General features: G+C 45.6%; 1 long non-coding RNA gene across 2 annotated transcripts in view; it reads left to right on the forward strand.

Annotated features, from left to right (window-relative positions):
* Window positions 1–9834: 9834 nt before the first annotated feature.
* LOC121539487 overlaps window positions 9835–20045 on the forward strand; it is a 41695-nt gene continuing 31484 nt past the window's right edge. For both annotated transcript variants that reach the window (XR_005995370.1, XR_005995371.1), the window contains exons 1-2: window positions 9835–9910; window positions 19812–19924. This is a non-coding gene — a long non-coding RNA (uncharacterized LOC121539487). The remainder of the gene's footprint in view (window positions 9911–19811; window positions 19925–20045) is intronic.

The raw sequence follows: 20045 nt of genomic DNA on the forward strand, positions 1-20045 counted from the left end.
AACAACAACTCGCCATGATCATTCAACTCCTCACCAACCTGACCCCAGCCAGTCTGCCCACCAGCCCTGCCCCCGAGTTACCTGCCCCGGTCATTGCAGCCGCTGCTCCGAACCCAAGATTGGAAACCCCGAGCGGTTCAACGGCGATTCTACCCAGGTCCGGCCATTCCTGACTAGCTGCCGACTTCAGTTCTCCTTGCAGCCAAGGACCTTCGCCACGGAGGGGGCTAAGGTTGGGTATGCCATCACTCACCTGACGGGCCGAGCTCGACTCTGGGGAACAGCAGAGTTCGAACGTCAAACCCCCGCATGTGCAACCTTCGACCGGTTTGCCGAGGAGATGCTGAAGGTGTTTGACCTGGATTCACCAACCGCAGAGGCGTCTCGTGAACTGTTCAGTATTCGACAAGGCAGACGTACAGTCGCAGACCATTCCATCGACTTCCGAACCCTGGCTAGACGAAGTTCTTGGAACACACCATCGTTGGTGGACGCGTTTCTTCCATAGTTTGGCTGACTATATCAAGGACGAGTTGGTCTCCCATGAACTGCCTTCCACTCTTGATGAAGCCATCGCACTGACTGTCAGGATCGACAGAGGGATACAGACCCGTCGTCGTGAGAGGGGGCGCCAAGGTCCACCTACTACCGGCATTCGGAGAGATCCGACTGGGCTCCTGTCATCTACTGCCACTCACCCAGTTCAGCTTGATCAGTCTGAGCCTATGGAGATTGGGCGAGCCTCTCTCACTCCTGCAGAGCGCCAGCGACGCTTCACCTCAAACCTCTGCCTCTATTGTGGAGGTGATGGACATCGTGTGGTAACCTGCCCTTTAAAGGGCCGAAGCTCACCGGGCATAGGGGGAGTCCGGTTGAGTTCAATGACCATCCAGTCCTCCGACCGCAAACCCCTGCTGCAAGTTCACCTCCGCCTCCCTGACTCAACTCACACCCTGGCTGCTCTGGTGGATTCTGGCGCCGAAGCCAACATAATGGACATCAAGCTGGCACGCCAACTGGGACTGGAGAACCTCCGTTTGACACCTCCTATTCCTGCCCGGGCACTGGACGGACACTTACTCGGATCGGTCACTCATGTCACGGCCCCGGTCTCGATGGGTCTGTCCGGGAAACCATCAAGAAACTATCCAGTTTCACCTGCTCCCCCTCTCCAGGCCAACCCCTCATCCTGGGTTACCCATGGCTCCGCCGGCACAACCCTCAGCTCGACTGGGTGACCGGGGTGATCAGGGAGTGGGGAGAGGACTGCCACCGAACCTGCCTGCTTGCCGCCGCACTACCCCCTCGGCCAGTACCTACTAACTCCGCTCCTGACCCCTCCAAGGACCCTGTGTCGATTCTGCCAAGTCCCTGCATCGTTGCAGCTCTGACCTGGGCTGTTGAGGAACAGGTGCTGGAGGCTCTCCGTAACCAGCCAGGTCCCAGCACTTGCCCAGCTGACCGCCTTTTTGTCCCCGAAGACCTGAGGTCCCAGGTCGTTCAGTGGGGACATGACTCCCGCCTAGCTTGTCACCCTGGCTCCACCCGCACTTACAACCTGCTCGCCCAGAGGTTCTGGTGGCCCTCTCTGAGGAAGGATGTACGGGAATTCGTCCAAGCCTGCCCCATCTGCAACCAACACAAGTCGTCCTGCCAGCCCCCAGCCGGATTGCTGCAGCCCCTGCCTGTGCCCAGGAGTCCGCTGGTCCCTGCTGCGCCTTGTCCTCCTCCTCCACGGCTCGTCGATGGTGGTCTGGTTTACACCGTCCGCCGCCTGCTTCGGTCCAGACGGAGGGGTAGGGGTCTCCAGTACCTCATTGACTGGGAGGGCTATGGACCTGAGGAAAGGACCTGGGTGCCAGCTAGTCGGATTGTGGATAGGACTCTCATCACCGCTTTCCACCAACGGCATCCTGATCAACCTGCAATCCGTAGGGGCCGCCCCAGAGGGGTCTCTAACCGTCCTGCCCGCTCGGCTTCCTGTCCTGTGCCTGATCCTGTCTCGGGACCTGTCCCATCTCCCGACCACGGCCCTCCGGCTTCCTCCGAGGATGAGGACGTTCGCTCGGACCGTTCGGAGGAGTTCTAGCCCTCCTCCGGCTCCCCTCCTCCCGCCCGGCGTGGTGTTGCTCTTGGGACTTCTGGGGCCGTCCCCTTGGGGGGGGTTCTGTCATGAGCCCTCTCACTCCACTGGGTTACCACCTTAAGTTGTTTCCACTCTGCTCACCACTCTCTCTCTACTCAGCCTAACTAGCTCCACCTGTCCCTGCTCTGCTCGGCTCTAATTACTCTGCCAGCTGCGCTGCATTACCCACTAACCTCTCCCAGTATTTATAGCCCTGTCTTTCAGCTCTCCTGTGTCAGATCGTCTGCAAAGCTCACACCCGGAACCTGTTTGCTCGCGCTTCTGGCTCACCCTGGTTTTGTGACCCCGGACCTGCCTGGTTTTTGGATACTCTTCTGCCTCAGGAGATCCAGACCTGCTTCTGCCATTACGACTCCTGACTACTCTTCAATCCCGGTAACTCTGACCAGCCTTCTGCCTTGCTACTACGTATTTTGGATCTCCCTTGAACTGTACTGCTGCCTGGTTTCATTCCGCCCGTTGTGTCTGTGTTTCCTCCCCCCCAGGACTTCTGGACCACCAACCACCGGCGTCATCGGACGCATCGCTGCCACTGGGGGGAGGCACAGACCCAGCACATCGGACGGGATAACCCCTGGAGCCTTCACTCACTCCCTACATCCCTTTCCCCTTAAGTTTAAATAAACTTTCTGGTGTGACGCAATTGTGGTCCTCTTGTCGTCTGTCTGAACCGTGACATGGATGCATGGCTGTAGTCTGGGTGTCTCTTTGAAATTAAAACGTAAATTAGACTAAACAAGATTGAACTTTAACACCAGACTATGTCAACACCACATATTATCTCACCCAGTTTGAAAAGTACTGGAAGAGACTAGGATGAGTTTAAGGAGAAAATAAGCCCGAAAAACAAACCGCTTCACATTGGCTGTTTTTATCTCTGCCTCAGATGAAACAATGTTCAGAGACTCAATTATTCATGTTTCACTTTAATAGTTTGCTGACAAAGAGAAGAGTGTCAGAGTGCACTACAAGTTCCTCACGATTGTTGTCTTGACATACACATAGAGAAGCATTTGCAATGAATTGCGAAATCATTTCTTGTTGTTGATTATGTCTTGTAAACAAAAGACACCAATACTGCATTTGTAAATTAGTTGGGAAGGATAATACATAAATCCATCATGCTTGGTTTCATTTATTCATTAGAAATGGGAATTATTTGCCACAGATGTGATCAACATCCCAATTATAAGCTCATCAAATTGCCTCATAGCAACGGCCCATGTCTCCTAACGTAGTGCCAGCGTATTTTCTAACCAGTATTGGCTCTAATTTCAGAGTGCAACAGTCCTGTCATCAAACACATGCAACATTACCACATACTCAAAGCATTGATTCTGATTGAAGCCTTCTTCCAGCTCAGGATATTTTTTAAAGATTTATTTGAGGGATTTCAGTTTTGCCACACCTCTGAAGAGACCCATGCATACCTGTGCCCCTGAGAAACATGAATCATACAGTAATAGGAAGGACTTGTAAATAGTTACTAAGTACTGTAGTAGCACTTAGAGAAGGGAGAGAAGTCATAAACACATCAACATACTAGGAGTTTATGTCCTAAGAGAGAACACATCACAGCGTTAATAGCGTTGACAGAAATGCCTCCACAAATGAGAAGGCAAGTGGAAGGGGGAGAAAGTAAGGAACTTGTCTGTCTGCCCTGCATTAAAGACCAAAATTGGTTAAAGAAAACTGTAATGAATAAAAAAGTATACCAGTTTAATAAAGTATTCAGACCCCTTGACTTTTTCCACATTTTGTTACATTACAGCCTTATTCTAAAATGGATTAAATTATTTTTTTTCCTCATCAATCTACACTGAATACCCCATAATGACAAAGCAAAACCAGGTTTATATAAATGTTTGCAAATGTATAAAACATTATGAACAGAAATATCTTATTTACATAAGTATTCAGACCCTTACCTATGAAACTCGAAATTAAGCTCAGGTGAATCCTTTTTCCATTGGTCATCCTAGAGATGTTTCTACAACTTGAACGGAGTTCACCTGTTGTAAATTCTATTGATTGGACATGATTTGGAAAGGCACACACCTGTCTATATAAGGTCCCATAGTTGACAGTGCATGTCAGAGCAAAAACCAAGCCATGAGGTTGAAAGAGTTGTCCGTAGAGCTCCGAGACAGGATTGTGTCTAGGCACAGATCTGGGGAAGGGTACCAAAACATTTCTGCAGCATTGAAGATTCCCAAGAACACAGTGGCCTCCATCATTCGTAATGGAAGAAGTTTGGATCCACCAAAACTCTTCCCAGAACTGGCCGCACGGCCATGCTGAGCAATCGGGGAAGAAGGGCGGTGGTGATCAAGAACCCGATGGTCACTCTGACAGAGCTCCAGAGTTCCTCTGTGGAGATGGGAGAACCTTCCAGAAGGTGAACCATCTCTGCAGAACTCCACCAATCAGGCCTTTATGGTAGAGGGCCAGACGGAAGACACTCCTCAGTAAAAGGCACATGACAGCCTGCTTGGAGTTTGCCAAGAGGCACCTAAAGGACTCTCAGACCATGAGAAACAAGATTCTCTGGTCTGATGAAACCAACTCTTTGGCCTAAATTCCAAGCATCACGTCTGGAGGAAACCTGGCATCATCCCTACGGTGAAGCATGGTGGTGGCAGCATCATGCTGTGGGGATGTTTTTCAGCGGCAGGGACTGGGAGACTAGTCAGGGTTGAGGGAAAGATGAACAGAGAAAAGTACAGAGGGATCCTTGATGAAAACTTGCTGCAGACTGGGGCGAAGGTTCACCTTCCAACAGGACAACGACCCTAAGCACACAGCCAAGACAACGCAGGAGTGGTTTCGGGACAAGCCTCTGAATGTCCTTGAGTGAAAAACAAATGATAGTCCCACTAAGCGCAAACCAGATGGGATGGCGTATCGCTGTAGAAAGCTGTGGTAGCCATGCTGGTTAAGTGTGTCTTGAATTCTAAATAAATCACAGACAGTGTCACCAGCAAAGCACCCCCACACCATAATACCTCCTCCATGCTTTACGGTGGGAAATACACATGTGAAGATCATCCGTTCACCAACACCGCGTCTCACAAAGACACGGCGGTTGGAACCCAAAATCTCCAATTTGGACTCCAGACCAAAGGACACATTTCAACCAGTCTAATGTCCATTGCTCGTGTTTCTTGGCCCAAACACTTCTTATTGGTGTCCTTTAGTAGTGGTTTCTTTGCAGCAATTCGACCATGAAGGCCTGATTCACGCAGTCTCCTCTGAACAGTTGATGTCGAGATTTGTCTGTTACTTGAACTCTGTGAAGCATTTATTTGGGCTGCAATTTCTGAGGCTGGTAACTCTAATGAACTTATCCTCTGCAGCAGAGTTAACTCTGGGTCTTCCATTCCTGTCGCGTTCCTCATGAGAGCCAGTTTCATCATAGCGCTTGATGGGTTTTGCGACTGCACTTGAAGAAACGTTCAAAGTTCTTGAAATGTTCCAGATTGACTGACCTTCATGTCTTAAAGTAATGATGGACTGTCGTTTCTCTTTGCTTATTTGAGCTGTTCTTGCCATAATATGGACTTGGTCTTTTACCAAATAGGGCTATCTTCTGTATACCCCCCTACCTTGTCACAACACAACTGATTGGCATTAAGAATAAAATACATTCCACAAATTAACTTTTAAGAAGTTAATTTGTTAATTGAAATGCATTCCCGGTGACTACCCCATGAAGCTGATTGAGAGAATGTGGCTACTTCGAAGAATCTCAAATATAAAATATTTGTTTAACACTTTTTTGGTTACTACATGATTCCATATGTGTTAATGTCTTCACTATTATTCTACAATATAGAAAATAGTAAAAATAAAGAAAAGCCCTGGAATGAGTAGGTGTGTTCATACTTTTGACTGTTACTGTATATATATTTACAAATAAAATATATATGGGATTGGAAATGCTAACAATTACATTGATGAAAGCCACACTCTATCTGCAGTATTAAAGCTGATCCAAAATAAGACTGGGATTTATCAACTAAATGACAGAAAGTGGATGAAAATGGGCTTAGCAATAATATAAGCATTCTGTTTAGAGGAAGCTGTGAGTCAAATTGATTGTAATTAATTGTATAATCACAATAATAACCCTATGAAAGCAAACTATTCAAACATCTGTAATAGCAGAACAGAGCTCTATTCTGCCTCACTGTAGGATGGATATTACTTTAGGTCACTACTCCACATAACAACTAAAGTTTGATCCAGCCTCTTTAGTTTTTAGTTAGTGTCCTCTATGTCCCTTGCCAGTGGGTCCTGTCCTGCCCAGACCGGCCCCGGGGCAGGAGGAGCAGGGGGACGAGAGAAGAGGATTATGATGTTGTGTGACAGGAGCAGATGCTGCTGTGAGACCTCCCCAGTGGCTGTGTGGCTGCATCAGTGGCAGACACTGGAAGGTCAACACTGCATCCATCACCACGAGGCCAGGATCAGGGCAGAATATGAAGGCAGGCTGGATGGATGTTTTTCTATACTCTGACATCTCCTCGCAAAGGTTAAGTTGGTGTACAGAAAGCTTTCCCAAAATGGTTGTTGTTATGCACACTTGACCTATACCAGCTCCCTGCATACTACACCCTTGACCAAAATACATTGGCTGACCTGTTTGCTAGCTAAAACCAATTTTAAGGGTGCTTAAGAGTAAGTTAATCTCAACTGATACTAAAATGATTTTTTTTTACATTTTTAGTCATTTAGCAGATGCTCTTATCCAGAGCGACTTACAGTTAGTGAGTGCATACATTATTTTTTTCATACTGGCTGTCACGATCGTCTTCAAAAGGAGCAGACCAATACGCAGCGCGTTGAGCGAACATGACTTTATTAAATTAACGTACTCACTACAAAAACAACAAACAATGACTAAAACGTGAAGTCCTCCGTTACAATGACTGACAAGGAACAAAAACCCACAACACTAAGGTGAACACTGACAGTTTAAATATGGCTCCCAATCAGAGATAACGAGCCGACAGCTGACACTCGTTACCACTGATTGGGAGTCACACGACCAAACAATGAAACACAACACAACCAAATGAACACACCCTGGCTCAAAATACACAGTCCCGGAGCCAGAGCGTGACAGTACCCCCCCCTAAAGGCGCGGACTCCGACCGCGCCTACACCCCAAATAGGGAAGGGCTGGGTGGGTATTGCTCCTCGGAGGCGGCTCCGGCTCCGGGCTTGACCACCACCCTACTACAATCCCCCCGTAGTGTCCCCAGTCCGATCTGACCCAGTTAGCTGGATCAGGACTGCCGACGCGCACTCCCTGGCTTGGCGCGTGAGGCAGGAATGGACCGGACCTGGCAGACGATACGCACCCTTTGCATGGTGCGTGAGCCGGAACAGGCCTCACCAGGCTGAAGACTCGCATCCCTGGCTTGGTGCGAGTAGCAGGAATGGGCTGAATCCGGCTGACGACTCGCACCCTTGGCTTGGTGCGAGTAGCAGGAATGGGCTGAATCCGGCTGACGACTCGCACCCTTGGCTTGGTGCGAGTAGCAGGAATGGGCTGAATCCGGCTGACGACTCGCACCCTTGGCTTGTTGCGAGTAGCAGGAATGGGCCGGACTGGGCTGGCGACGTGCACCACAGACCTGGTGCGGAGAGCAGGAACGGGCAGAACCGGGCTGACGAGACGCACCACAGGCTTGATGCGGAGAGCAGGCACGGGCCGTGCCGGACTGACGACGCACACCACTGGCTTGGTGCGGGAAGCTTGGATGGGCCGGACTGTACTGGGGACACACACCACTGGTCCTACACCGGGATCTGGAACGGGCCGGACTGGCAACACACGCCAGTACCTCTCGCCGTGCCTCTACTTCCTCCATCCCCTCTCCGACCAGTGGCCCCCGTAACCTGGCGGCCTTCTCCGGCAACCCACTGGGCCGCTCTATCGCGGCCTCCTGCTGGTCCGACGTCGTGAGCCCCCCCCTAAAAATTTTCGGGGCGTCTCTCCTACCCGTGGACCAGGTCTCCATGTCCCTCGCCAGCCTCTCGCCCTTCTGCCATAATGTCAAGCCCTTCTCTTCCTCACTCGGCTTGACCCAGTCCAGGAGGCGAAGGAGATCTGTGAGGGATCTCCCTGGCGATGGCTCCTGGACACGCTGCTTGGTCCCATCTTGGTGGGTTTTTCTGTCACGATCGTCTTCAAAAGGAGCAGACCAATACGCAGCGCGTTGAGCGAACATGACTTTATTAAATTAACGTACTCACTACAAAAACAACAAACAATGACGAAACGTGAAGTCCTCCGTTACAATGACTGACAAGGAACAAAAACCCACAACACTAAGGTGAACACTGACAGTTTAAATATGGCTCCCAATCAGAGATAACGAGCCGACAGCTGACACTCGTTACCACTGATTGGGAGTCACACGACCAAACAATGAAACACAACACAACCAAATGAACACACCCTGGCTCAAAATACACAGTCCCGGAGCCAGAGCGTGACACTGGCCCCCCATGGGAATCGAACCCACAACCCTGGCATTGCAAACGCCATCCCTGCCGGCCAAACCCTCCCCTACCTTGGACGACGCTGGGCCAATTGTGCTACGACAGAGCCTGGATTCGAACCAGGATCTCTAGTGGCACAGTTAGCACTGCGATGCAGTGCCTTAGAGCACTGCGCCACTCGGGAGTCACTGTTCTATAGCATCAGCTAATCATAGGAAATTTACATTTAAACCCACTAAGAAACATATGGATTCTGTTTACAGGGCAGTATAGTTAATCTATCTTAATCAACCCTAAAGAGGGAAATGGTTTATGTAATATCCCCAGACTTTGTAATTACAGTATTTACCAAGGAGTGTCAAGAATAGGGTTGCAAAATTCCGGTAACTTTCAATAAATTCCATGGTTTTCCAGAAATCCTGTTTGGATTATTCCGGATTTCCTGCTTATTCCCTTCTGATTCCGTGAATCCTCCAACTAGGATTTCGGGAAAACCATTTTACTTAAAATAATGTCCATACAGCTCAGTACATCATGAGGAAAAAAATTCCTTAATATAAACAAATATAAATATAAACAAAATATTGCTACAGTTAGGCACAAAATCTGTCATAAATTGCCTCTCGAAACTACCCCCTGGAGCTTGCTTCTATACCCTTGTGGATACCCATACGCTTGTTTGGGAAAAACAGATGTAGTCCTGAATTAAGCCTGTCAGAGTGACTATATACGATTCCTATGGCGTCATTTTTGTCTCACAATTCAAAGAAGCAGGGAGGCATGTCGAGAACACAGAGCATAATGTTGAGCGTGCATGGAGAGAGTTGAGAATTCAGATAAAAAATGTCAAAGGCGCACAGGATCTTGTTGAGGAGCTGAGAGATAGTTGAGAGCTCAGAGAAAAATATTGCATGACCAGAAAGTGGAATTGAGAGTTAGAAATTAAGTGTCGAGCACGCATCTCTCTGCTCATGGTATACTTGCCTGCACTCTCTCAATATACTTGCCTGCACTCTCGAAATTCATCTGTGCTTGCTCGAAATGATGTCTGCGTGCTCGCAAATCTACCATGACATGGTACTGAAATATGACTGCCAGCCTTATTGACAAATCATAACACTGCTTTTTGTTACAATGTAATTGATTGGCTAGCTAAATGGAAGGCGGGATCCATACAACGTAATGTTTACATCTCTAGTTAGCTAGCCAAGTTGCAACATGCCAGACCCCCAGCAAGGCACTTCTTCTCAGGTAAGAAAGCTAGTTAGCTAATTCAGCCTAATGCTATTTGAATGTGTTTTTGATGATCTAATTTCTGTAAAGATTTTCCAGTAGATATCTGGTAGACTCAGTTGCGCGTTTTGTCACAAAATTGTTTTGAATGATTGTTTTAGGACTGATTCGGTCTAAAGTGCATTACTGTGTCTTGAAAACACGATTACATTTATAAAGAAGGCAAATAATTAGCAGGAAAACCTTTTGTCATAATTTTGATGTCGTCAGATTGACTTTAGATGCAGTATAACGTTAGCTAGCTAGCTAAGATGGAGGGGAGACCAACAGATTTTAGCTAGCTAATGTTAGTATTGCTAGCTATTTTTGACGAACTTTGCTAGCTAATGACAACATCGCCATCTGTTCAAAGTAAATTTACTGATATGATGATGATGGTTATTTCCTACTAAATATTTGCCTACTTTAGCAATGTCATCATATTTACAAACCATTAGTGTAATTTAGATTAAAGTCATTAGCTCCCGTTCAGTCATTAGACCCCGTGGCTGTAGAGCCAATCCTTCGGATTTCATCTCACTCAGTTATCTAATATCACCCATATACTCAATAAAACATGGATGAAGTCAAGTGTCTGACATCCCCAAGTAGCCACATCTACCTAACTCAGCCCACTACCTTTGCACCTATACTACATTGTATAGCTGAAGTAGCTATAGGAGTGTAGACTGCTGCTGTCAAGATTTTCTTGTATTTTATTTTTTCATATTTTATTTTTTATTCCTGTTGTTAGAAATTGCGTAAATCAAATCTGGTATTGGAATAAGAATCAAGAGATCTTCAATCCAAGCTAAATTTATTATATGCAAAATGTATGTATGATAAGTTTGAAGGTTCGTATACGGGTTCACTGAAAAACCACGCAGGGCAGACAGAGAAGTAAACCATTGTTTACAGGTTCTTTCTCAAATACTCTGACAGAGAGTTCCCACCTCTTCTGTTGGCCAATCAGAGTAAAGGACTGAGTGTGGTTTAGACTTTACTCAGCCAATCCGTTGGCGCACGGGTTAGTCCCAACCCCTTGGCGCTCCACCGTTCCCAGGCATAAGTTGCTATCATAATAACCTGTAGAGTCAGCACCCAAAAGACACCATTCCACTGTACTACGTTCAAGGACGGTTTACAGACAACAAAGAGGCAGTGTTCGTATCTGTGAGAAATACAAGTCTTATCTATAAGAAATGCAAGTTTTATCTCATCCTAGCCCCTAACGTTCCTCACATGAATCACAGCCTGTTATGTGAAACAATTTATATCAGTATAGTTCAAACCTATGCTCCTCATTAATGCATTCCTTCTAAGCTATTCATCACATACAGATCCAATTATGAGAAAAATAGAACCCAACAATCCCCCTTTTCACACCCACTAGGGTGTGAACCCAAAATAAGAAAACACAGGATGTCAGTCATTAAAATACAATACAAACAAAAATAATCACTTTTATTAATAGGCAATAATGATACTGAAAAATAAAAACCCTCAGTCCTTCCATCTACACCCAACTTGCAAACGGTTGGCTACCAGTCACCCAGGAACTTCAAACCTTCACGTAAGGAAAGACAAACATTCACAATGGTTAGCTTGATTAATAAAGCATAATATACAAACAGGGAAGTAAATTTTGGCCCCCTTTAGACACCCTCTAGGGTGTCACTCCACCAAGCCTGGTAGGTCATATCCTTCATTCCTTAGGTCGGAGTCCGGGATTGGGCCGTATCTCACCATCTGTTTGGAAACCACCTTCTCCATCTCCTTTTCTCACCAACCCTCAGACACAGGGAATAAGACAACATCCACAAAGAACAAGTATACCCATAGAAGCTATAACTTCACCCAGAATAGTTACAACAATAGTTTTCCATTTACCAAATATGTTATCAAACCAACCGTTTATGGAGCTATCAATACCAGAGTTCTCAACCAGTTCGTTCGCCAGCGTGGTCACTCCCTGAAGCGCTTTGGTCACGGACCCGTCCGGTGCTGTATTGTTTGAGGATGAAAGTACAGCACATATATCCAAACAGAACACAAACCCCATCCCGCTCAGCCAAAAGCATATCTAAAGCTATTCTATTCTTCCATGTCATTAAGCTAGTTGCCGCTGTCTGCTCAGCTAATCCCTTTATTGCATCACGAGTGTGGTTTATAAATCTTTTGCTGGTTATATTAAATATAATTTATCCAATCTACATTTTTATTAATTGTTGACCACCAGAAAATACTTGATTCAAACCCAGCTGCGATCTGATTCCTAGCTTTGAATTGTTCTGGAACCCCTCGAGGTACTCCTATCCCATCAATATACAGTGGGGAAAAAAAGTATTTAGTCAGCCACCAATTGTGCAAGTTCTCCCACTTAAAAAGATGAGAGAGGCCTGTAATTTTCATCATAGGTACACGTCAACTATGACAGACAAATTGAGAAAATAAATTCCAGAAAATCCCATTGTAGGATTTTTAATGAATTTATTTGCAAATTATGGTGGAAAATAAGTATTTGGTCACCTACAAACAAGCAAGATTTCTGGCTCTCACAGACCTGTAACTTCTTCTTTAAGAGGCTCCTCTGTCCTCCACTCGTTACCTGTATTAATGGCACCTGTTTGAACTTGTTATCAGTATAAAAGACACCTGTCCACAACCTCAAACAGTCACACTCCAAACTCCACAATGGCCAAGACCAAAGAGCTGTCAAAGGACACCAGAAACAAAATTGTAGACTTGCACCAGGCTGGGAAGACTGAATCTGCAATAGGTAAGCAGCTTGGTTTGAAGAAATCAACTGTGGGAGCAATTATTAGGAAATGGAAGACATACAAGACCACTGATAATCTCCCTCAATCTGGGGCTCCACGCAAGATCTCACCCCGTGGGGTCAAAATGATCACAAGAACGGTGAGCAAAAATCCCAGAACCACACGGGGGGACCTAGTGAATGACCTGCAGAGAGCTGGGACCAAAGTAACAAAGCCTACCATCAGTAACACACTACGCCGCCAGGGACTCAAATCCTGCAGTGCGAGACGTGTCCCCCTGCTTAAGCCAGTACATGTCCAGGCCCGTCTTAAGTGCATTTGGATGATCCAGAAGAGGATTGGGAGAATGTCATATGGTCAGATGAAACCAAAATATAACTTTTTGGTAAAAACTCAACTCGTCATGTTTTGAGGACAAAGAATGCTGAGTTGCATCCAAAGAACACCATACCTACTGTGAAGCATGGGGGTGGAAACATCATGCTTTTGGGCTGTTTTTCTGCAAAGGGACCAGGACGACTGATCCGTGTAAAGGAAAGAATGAATGGGGCCATGTATCGTGAGATTTTGAGTGAAAACCTCCTTCCATCAGCAAGGGCATTGAAGATGAAACGTGGCTGGGTCTTTCAGCATGACAATGATCCCAAACACACCGCCCGGGCAACGAAGGAGTGGCTTCGTAAGAAGCATTTCAAGGTCCTGGAGTGGCCTAGCCAGTCTCCAGATCTCAACCCCATAGAAAATCTTTGGAGGGAGTTGAAAGTCTGTGTTGCCCAGCGACAGCCCCAAAACATCACTGCTCTAGAGGAGATCTGCATGGAGGAATGGGCCAAAATACAAGCAACAGTGTGTGAAAACCTTGTGAAGACTTACAGAAAACGTTTGACCTGTGTCATTGCCAACAAAGGGTATATAACAAAGTATTGAGAAACTTTTGTTATTGACCAAATACTTATTTTCCACCATCATTTGCCAATAAATTCATTAAAAATCCTACAATGTGATTTTCTGGATTTTTTTTTCTCATTTTGTCTGTCATAGTTGACGTGTACCTATGATGAAAATTACAGGCCTCTCTCATCTTTTTAAGTGGGAGAACTTGCACAATTGGTGGCTGACTAAATACTTTTTTCCCCCACTGTATATATCTTTTCATCAAAGGATCCCGGGAGGAGGTTCTACTTTCTACGTGACAACTCACCAGTCTCTGACACGTTTGATTGTTTGCGTATGTAGGTGAGTTCACAATCAGTTATCACCACACAACCATCAGATGTCAGCACGGGCCTGGTTTTGGTTCCTAAAATCCTCTGGCTGCAACAAAGAGGAGAGATTAGTCATGGTCTCTTTTAGTTGTTATATTCTCTGTGTGGGAGCAGGAGCTAAGATGCCTTACCCTGTATCCTATCTTATTAGTCCTAGAAAAATAATAAGACTCCCCTGTGACTTCAAATGGAGGCAACCCAGGTCGGGATGACTTTGTTATCGGGGGAAACAGATAGTGCAAGTTACCATAAGACTCTTTCACCACATTCCCAGGTGGCTTGCATGGAGGATAAACCTGACAGAGAGTTAAAGCCTGTCAAGGGGAATGGAGTAGTTGTCAACCTTGGTTTGGCTGTCTTACAGGCATAACAGTCCTCTTTAGACCGTATACTGAATCCATTCCTAACTACTACTTCTGGCTGATCAGGAGGGTCTGTGTGTGTTAGGAATATGGCCCCCACAATCAGACAGCTACCTACCATCGGGAGACCTGTGAATCCCCACCCTCGCCCTGAGAACATGTCAGACGCCAGAGGCCAACCCATTGCTTCACCTTCTATCGAACTCACACAGGGATGATCAGACAGGGTAAGGGAATCTTCGTTAAGGAGCCAACCCCCGAGCCCTAGTGGTGATCGGTTCTTTCTCCTAACTCTGTGTTTGTTCGTCAGGTGTAGCTGGGTTTACCTTTTTGCAGTGAGTGACATGCACCCAGATGGATCTCTCAGCTATTCTGCTGGCAAAGGCAGTACTTGGTAGGGCCCTTCCCGCCAGGCCTGCTTCAGTCTCCTGGTTAGATAGAGTGGGTCACCTTCTCCTTTAGTTCACCTGTGGGGCACAAAACCTCTGACATACAGGTGTGGTTAATAAATTATCTTCACACATACATGTTCAGCTCTCAATTTCTAATCTTTTTTTAAAAAGTATTTTGTCCTCTCCTTCATATATAGTTATTATTTAATCCTACCTATCACCCTTGACCTGCTGAAACCCCCCCAAAATTGAAACAACAAGGCTTTATAAACATCATACTAGGTGTGTTGTTTTTTGTTTGAAAAACCCAATTTGAAAAACAACAACCACAAATAGCTTCCTCCAATTAAACATAACACTACCGGTTCTAACCCTGGTGGAAATGAGTAGATGTTGGTGGTGTGGTTATATTGGGTTTCAGGGCAGCTTCATTGGGGGTCCTGGTTGGGGTGTTGCATTCCCATCCATGACATACTTGGCAGCATTTCAGGGTTGGGTAGTTGCTGTGGCTGGATATTTGACCCTCCAGGATATTGGGGTGCTGGTTGGAAGTGTCGTGGTTGGAATTGTTGGGCGCCTTGCCAGGTTGGCCTTTGACCTGGGTATCTGGGCCCACCCCCTTCTTGCTGTCCTCCATAACCTCGTCCTCTTGGTTGTTTGAGGGTTGTGACCGACAGTCTCTAGCCATGTGTCCGTCCTTGCCACAGTTGAAACACCTCCTGTGACGGGGTACGTAGCCAGGATGTTGGGGTAAATCTGGTTCTGTGTACATCCCGACAGAGAAATACCCATTTGGCCCCACAGGAGCCATCATCTGGGGTGCCATCATCCCAGCCATTGCCTGTACTACTGCAGCAGCCGCGGCTGCAGCTGGATCAACACCTGGCACACCCTGTGGATTCGGGGTACTGGTTACAACCATCTGTTTGCCTGTTTTGTCTTCAGCTAGTTGTTTTTTCAAAACTTTCTTCTGTAGCTGCTTTAATTCATCTTCCTCCTTCCTCTTGCCTTCCCTCCATCGCTCCACATGATGTTGGGCTATCTCTGTGAACTCTGGGATGGATTTTGCTGTGAGTGCCACAACCTTTTCACACTCTACCCGGGCCTGGTCTGGGAGTCCCCCCAGGCAGTTTGCAAGGAAGAGGTGACTCATTGTATTTTTGGTGGGCTCTTCATTCCATGCTTGTCTCCAGAGGCACTTTGCCCTCTTCATGTAGGCTGGTATGGTTTCATCATCATTCAGCGTCAGTGTTCTCATGAGATCTGGCCTTGCCTGAGTGGGATACTTCCTTCTAACTGCATCCCATATGACAGTTCGGTATCGATCAAAACCAGTTGCTGCTCCTACTATTCCTCTCAGGCCTGCTTGTATGAGTATCTCTTTGCATTCATGATCTCCCATGCACCTGTTCATCACTGCCACCATATCCCCTATGGTGAGTTCATCTGCTGCAGTAAGGCTCTCAAAAGCCTTCACCCACCTGTGTCCTGATTCTTCAGGCTGGGGTAAACTGTCAACCAGAGTTTGCACATCCCTGTGTGGCCAGGGCTTGTATACTGAAGCTCCCCCTGTTGTTTCTCTCAGAGGATACTGACCCCCACAGTTACCCCCTCTCTCTTGAGTTTTGGCCCGTGTGCGTTGTGCAGGCCCTTCCTCATCCCAAATGTCTCCATGGAAAGCTCCATAGAGCATTTTTGTCAGCTTTGTGTCTTCATACTCTTCCTCTTCTTCTCCCACCCATGTATCCTGCAGCACGCCATCTTTCTGCTGATACTGTACCTGCCTGGTCAGTTCCAGCACTGGTGCCATTGTTTTTGGAGGGTTTTCATACGGCGGTGGGACCGATGGCAGGGCTGGATACAACCAATTCGTTATCTTGGGTGGTGCTTTGTCTTCCCACATTTTCTTCAGTTTCTCCAACATAGCCAAACCAATCCGCTCCTTTAACCTGGCTTTCTCCATCGCGTCTTTGGACTTCCCTTTGAGGGGCTCCCCTTCCTCTTTCCACTCACTTACTGCCTTCTCTGTTCTCTTCTTCAGGGCTGTCAGTATTGTCCTCGGTTCTCCTTCCCCTGGGATTCCATTCATTGCCATTATCCATCCATCTGCTATCCATTCTTTGTATAACTTTTCTCCTCTCCTCTTCCATTCCTTCCCGTCTTTTCCCCCATTTATCTCGAGGGCGGATTTCAACACTTTAATTACTTTATCTGTCATTTTTGCCAATGTTGTTGTATCTATACTTTTGTTTTAAGAACTTTATTATTTATTCTTAATTGTAATTTAAAACCTTACTGACTCCAATATTTTGTATAAAAAGTGCTTTTAATGTTAATGGTCTAATATTTTTAGTTTAAAACTCAAATGGGTAATAGTAATACCATTAGACCACTTTATTTAACTAAATGACCAAAAATGCAAATATAAATATTCTCTACTTTATCTCTCCTTCTCCTGGTTATAATCTAAAAATGGTAGTACACACAAAACATGATACAGATATCCCCAGTCCTAACCCATCAATAATTGTTTGTATCAATCTAAATCACCCCCCTTCTCTCTCTCCTGACTCTTCAAAAGCCACACTCTTGCTGTCTCCAGCCCCTCCCCTCGCAACTCTCTCTCTTTCCGTGTCCAGTGGGAGTAGGCTCTTGAGGAGCTGTTTCTCGTTTTAGTGATTCCAATATTCTGTCATTATTTAAAGTACTTTAATCTATTTATTTAAATCAAATTATTCCCACCTAATTAGTTAAAGTTGGTGCATATTTATATTTCAACGATAAACCAAATTATTTCAGTCGAATTGTTTAACCAGTATTTTGCAGGGTCAAACATCAATAACGGGTTATACGGTTTTAAGCAACCACAAACCCAACAGTTATCCCCAAATTATACAGTTTTGACAGGCACAGACGTCTTTGATTCCCAATTAGTTTTCTATCAAGGTATACAGGTTTATCATTCACACGTCATCCCTGTCTTAAAGAATTTTAAGTGTCTCCTTTGAACCTAGTCATATCTAGTCTGAACTGATATGTGCCATAGCGTCGCACTGCCTATTTATTTAAAGTACCTCCTATGGGTGTCTTTTGTTAACGTTTGCACAATTTAAACTTTATTTCCTAATTGTAATTCTCATTATTTACTGTTTTAAAATATTGTTTGTATTCTCAGCCAAAATGGTACACAGTTATTACACAGTTAAACGTAGTATACAGTTATCACACAGCAAAAATAGTACACAGTTATCACACTCACTCACAATACACAGTCATAATCCTATCACACAGTCAAATATGTCACGCTTACACTCGACACACAATCGTAATTCTTTGTCACACAACTAAAGTTTCTTAGGACACACAGATAACAAAGGTATACAATGGGGCACACAGCCTCCTCTACTATGGGGCACACAGCCACCTCTACTATGGGGCACACAGCCACCTCTACTATGGGGCACACAGCCACCTCTACTATGGGGCACACAGCCACATCTACTATGGGGCACACAGCCACCTCTACTATGGGGCACACAGCCACCTCTACTATGGGGCACACAGCCACCTCTACTATGGGGCACACAGCCACCTCTACTATTCCATGGGTTTAACCATCAGAATTATCAAACATTTGCATAGTATATTATGAAATCGAAATAGTATACTGTAATCGTTATTTATAGTACAATAGGGTTCACTTACATCAAACAGGTGTTTCACAAAATTAATTTGGATAAAGCCAATATGCAGAACTTTAGTTATATAAACAATAGGTGTCTGCTTACCAGTGTTTTTAGAAGCCCGGGCACTTTGTGAAACACACAGTTCGACGACAGTGATGTCCAATAGGCTGGGTGAATTCCAGCGAAGTTCCGCTACCAGATCACAGTCGGAGGTCACCAATTGTTAGAAATTGCGTAATTCAAATCTGGTATTGGAATAAGAATCAAGAGATCTTCAATCCAAGCTAAATTTATTATATGCAAAATGTATGTATGATAAGTATGAAGGTTCGTATACGGGCTCACTGAAAAACCACGCAGGGCAGACAGAGAACTAAACCATTGTTTACAGGTTCTTTCTCAAATACTCTGACAGAGAGTTCCCACCTCTTCTGTTGGCCAATCAGAGTAAAGGACTGAGTGTGGTTTAGACTTTACTCAGCCAATCCGTTGGCGCACGGGTTAGTCCCAACCCCTTGGCGCTCCACCGTTCCCAGGCATAAGTTGCTATCATAATAACCTGTAGAGTCAGCACCCAAAAGACACCATTCCACTGTACTACGTACAAGGACGGTTTACAGACAACAAAGAGGCAGTGTTCGTATCTGTGAGAAATACAAGTCTTATCTATAAGAAATGCAAGTTTTATCTCATCCTAGTCCCTAACGTTCCTCACATGAATCACAGCCTGTTATGTGAAACAATTTATATCAGTATAGTTCAAACCTATGCTCCTCATTAATGCATTCCTTCTAAGCTATTCATCACATACAGATCCAATTATGAGAAAAATAGAACCCAACACTGTCAAGATGAATCTGCGACATACTGTATATAAGAGGAGATGTTGAGTCGGCCACGAGGAACCTCATTCAGGTTATTAGAGGGATGTAGCTAAGTTGATAGAGCATGGTGTTTGCAATGACAGGGTTGTGGGTTCGATTCCCACAGGGGGTAGGAAAAAATTAATAATGTATGCATTCACTAACTGTAAGTCGCTCTGGATAAGAGCGTCTGCTAAATGACAAAAAAAATAAAATAAAGTGTGATTAGAGGGTTAGACAGAAGGCCTTGGGCCAATGGGAGGTCACGGGTGAGGGCTTGGGGGTCAGAGAGTGGACAAGTTCATTTAACATGGCCCACTGCTCTACGTTGCAATGTATACGTCTTTACAACTTTTCTAATGGGACGGCCTCCCCCAACACACTCCTCACATTGAGATGCTGAATCTTTTACACATCCATTTGTCTGAATTAAAGGCCCCTTTAAAGTCCTCAATCAATGTAATACTTGTTACATGTTAACTATTTTGCTTTCTTTCAAGCACACTTAGTACTTCTATCCTTCCCTCTCCAGGTGGTATTTCAAGGACCTCCAGAGCCTTCTGACCAACTAGCTGCAATCTCTCCAGAGCACAGAGCTTCACTAGTGCTGTCCTTGTGTCTGTGTGACATAGCATACAATCAAGGGTCAGTGGTTGGATTTACTGTAGTTCAAAACTCATGCTCCCTCTAAAAGTCTCCCAGACTTTAATAAAACTAACTAACTGCTCTTTCCATGACAGACTGACCAGGTGAATGCTATGATCCC

Source organism: Coregonus clupeaformis, chromosome 25 (genome assembly GCF_020615455.1).
Source record: "Coregonus clupeaformis isolate EN_2021a chromosome 25, ASM2061545v1, whole genome shotgun sequence".
In the NCBI taxonomy this organism is placed as follows: Eukaryota; Metazoa; Chordata; class Actinopteri; order Salmoniformes; family Salmonidae; genus Coregonus; species Coregonus clupeaformis.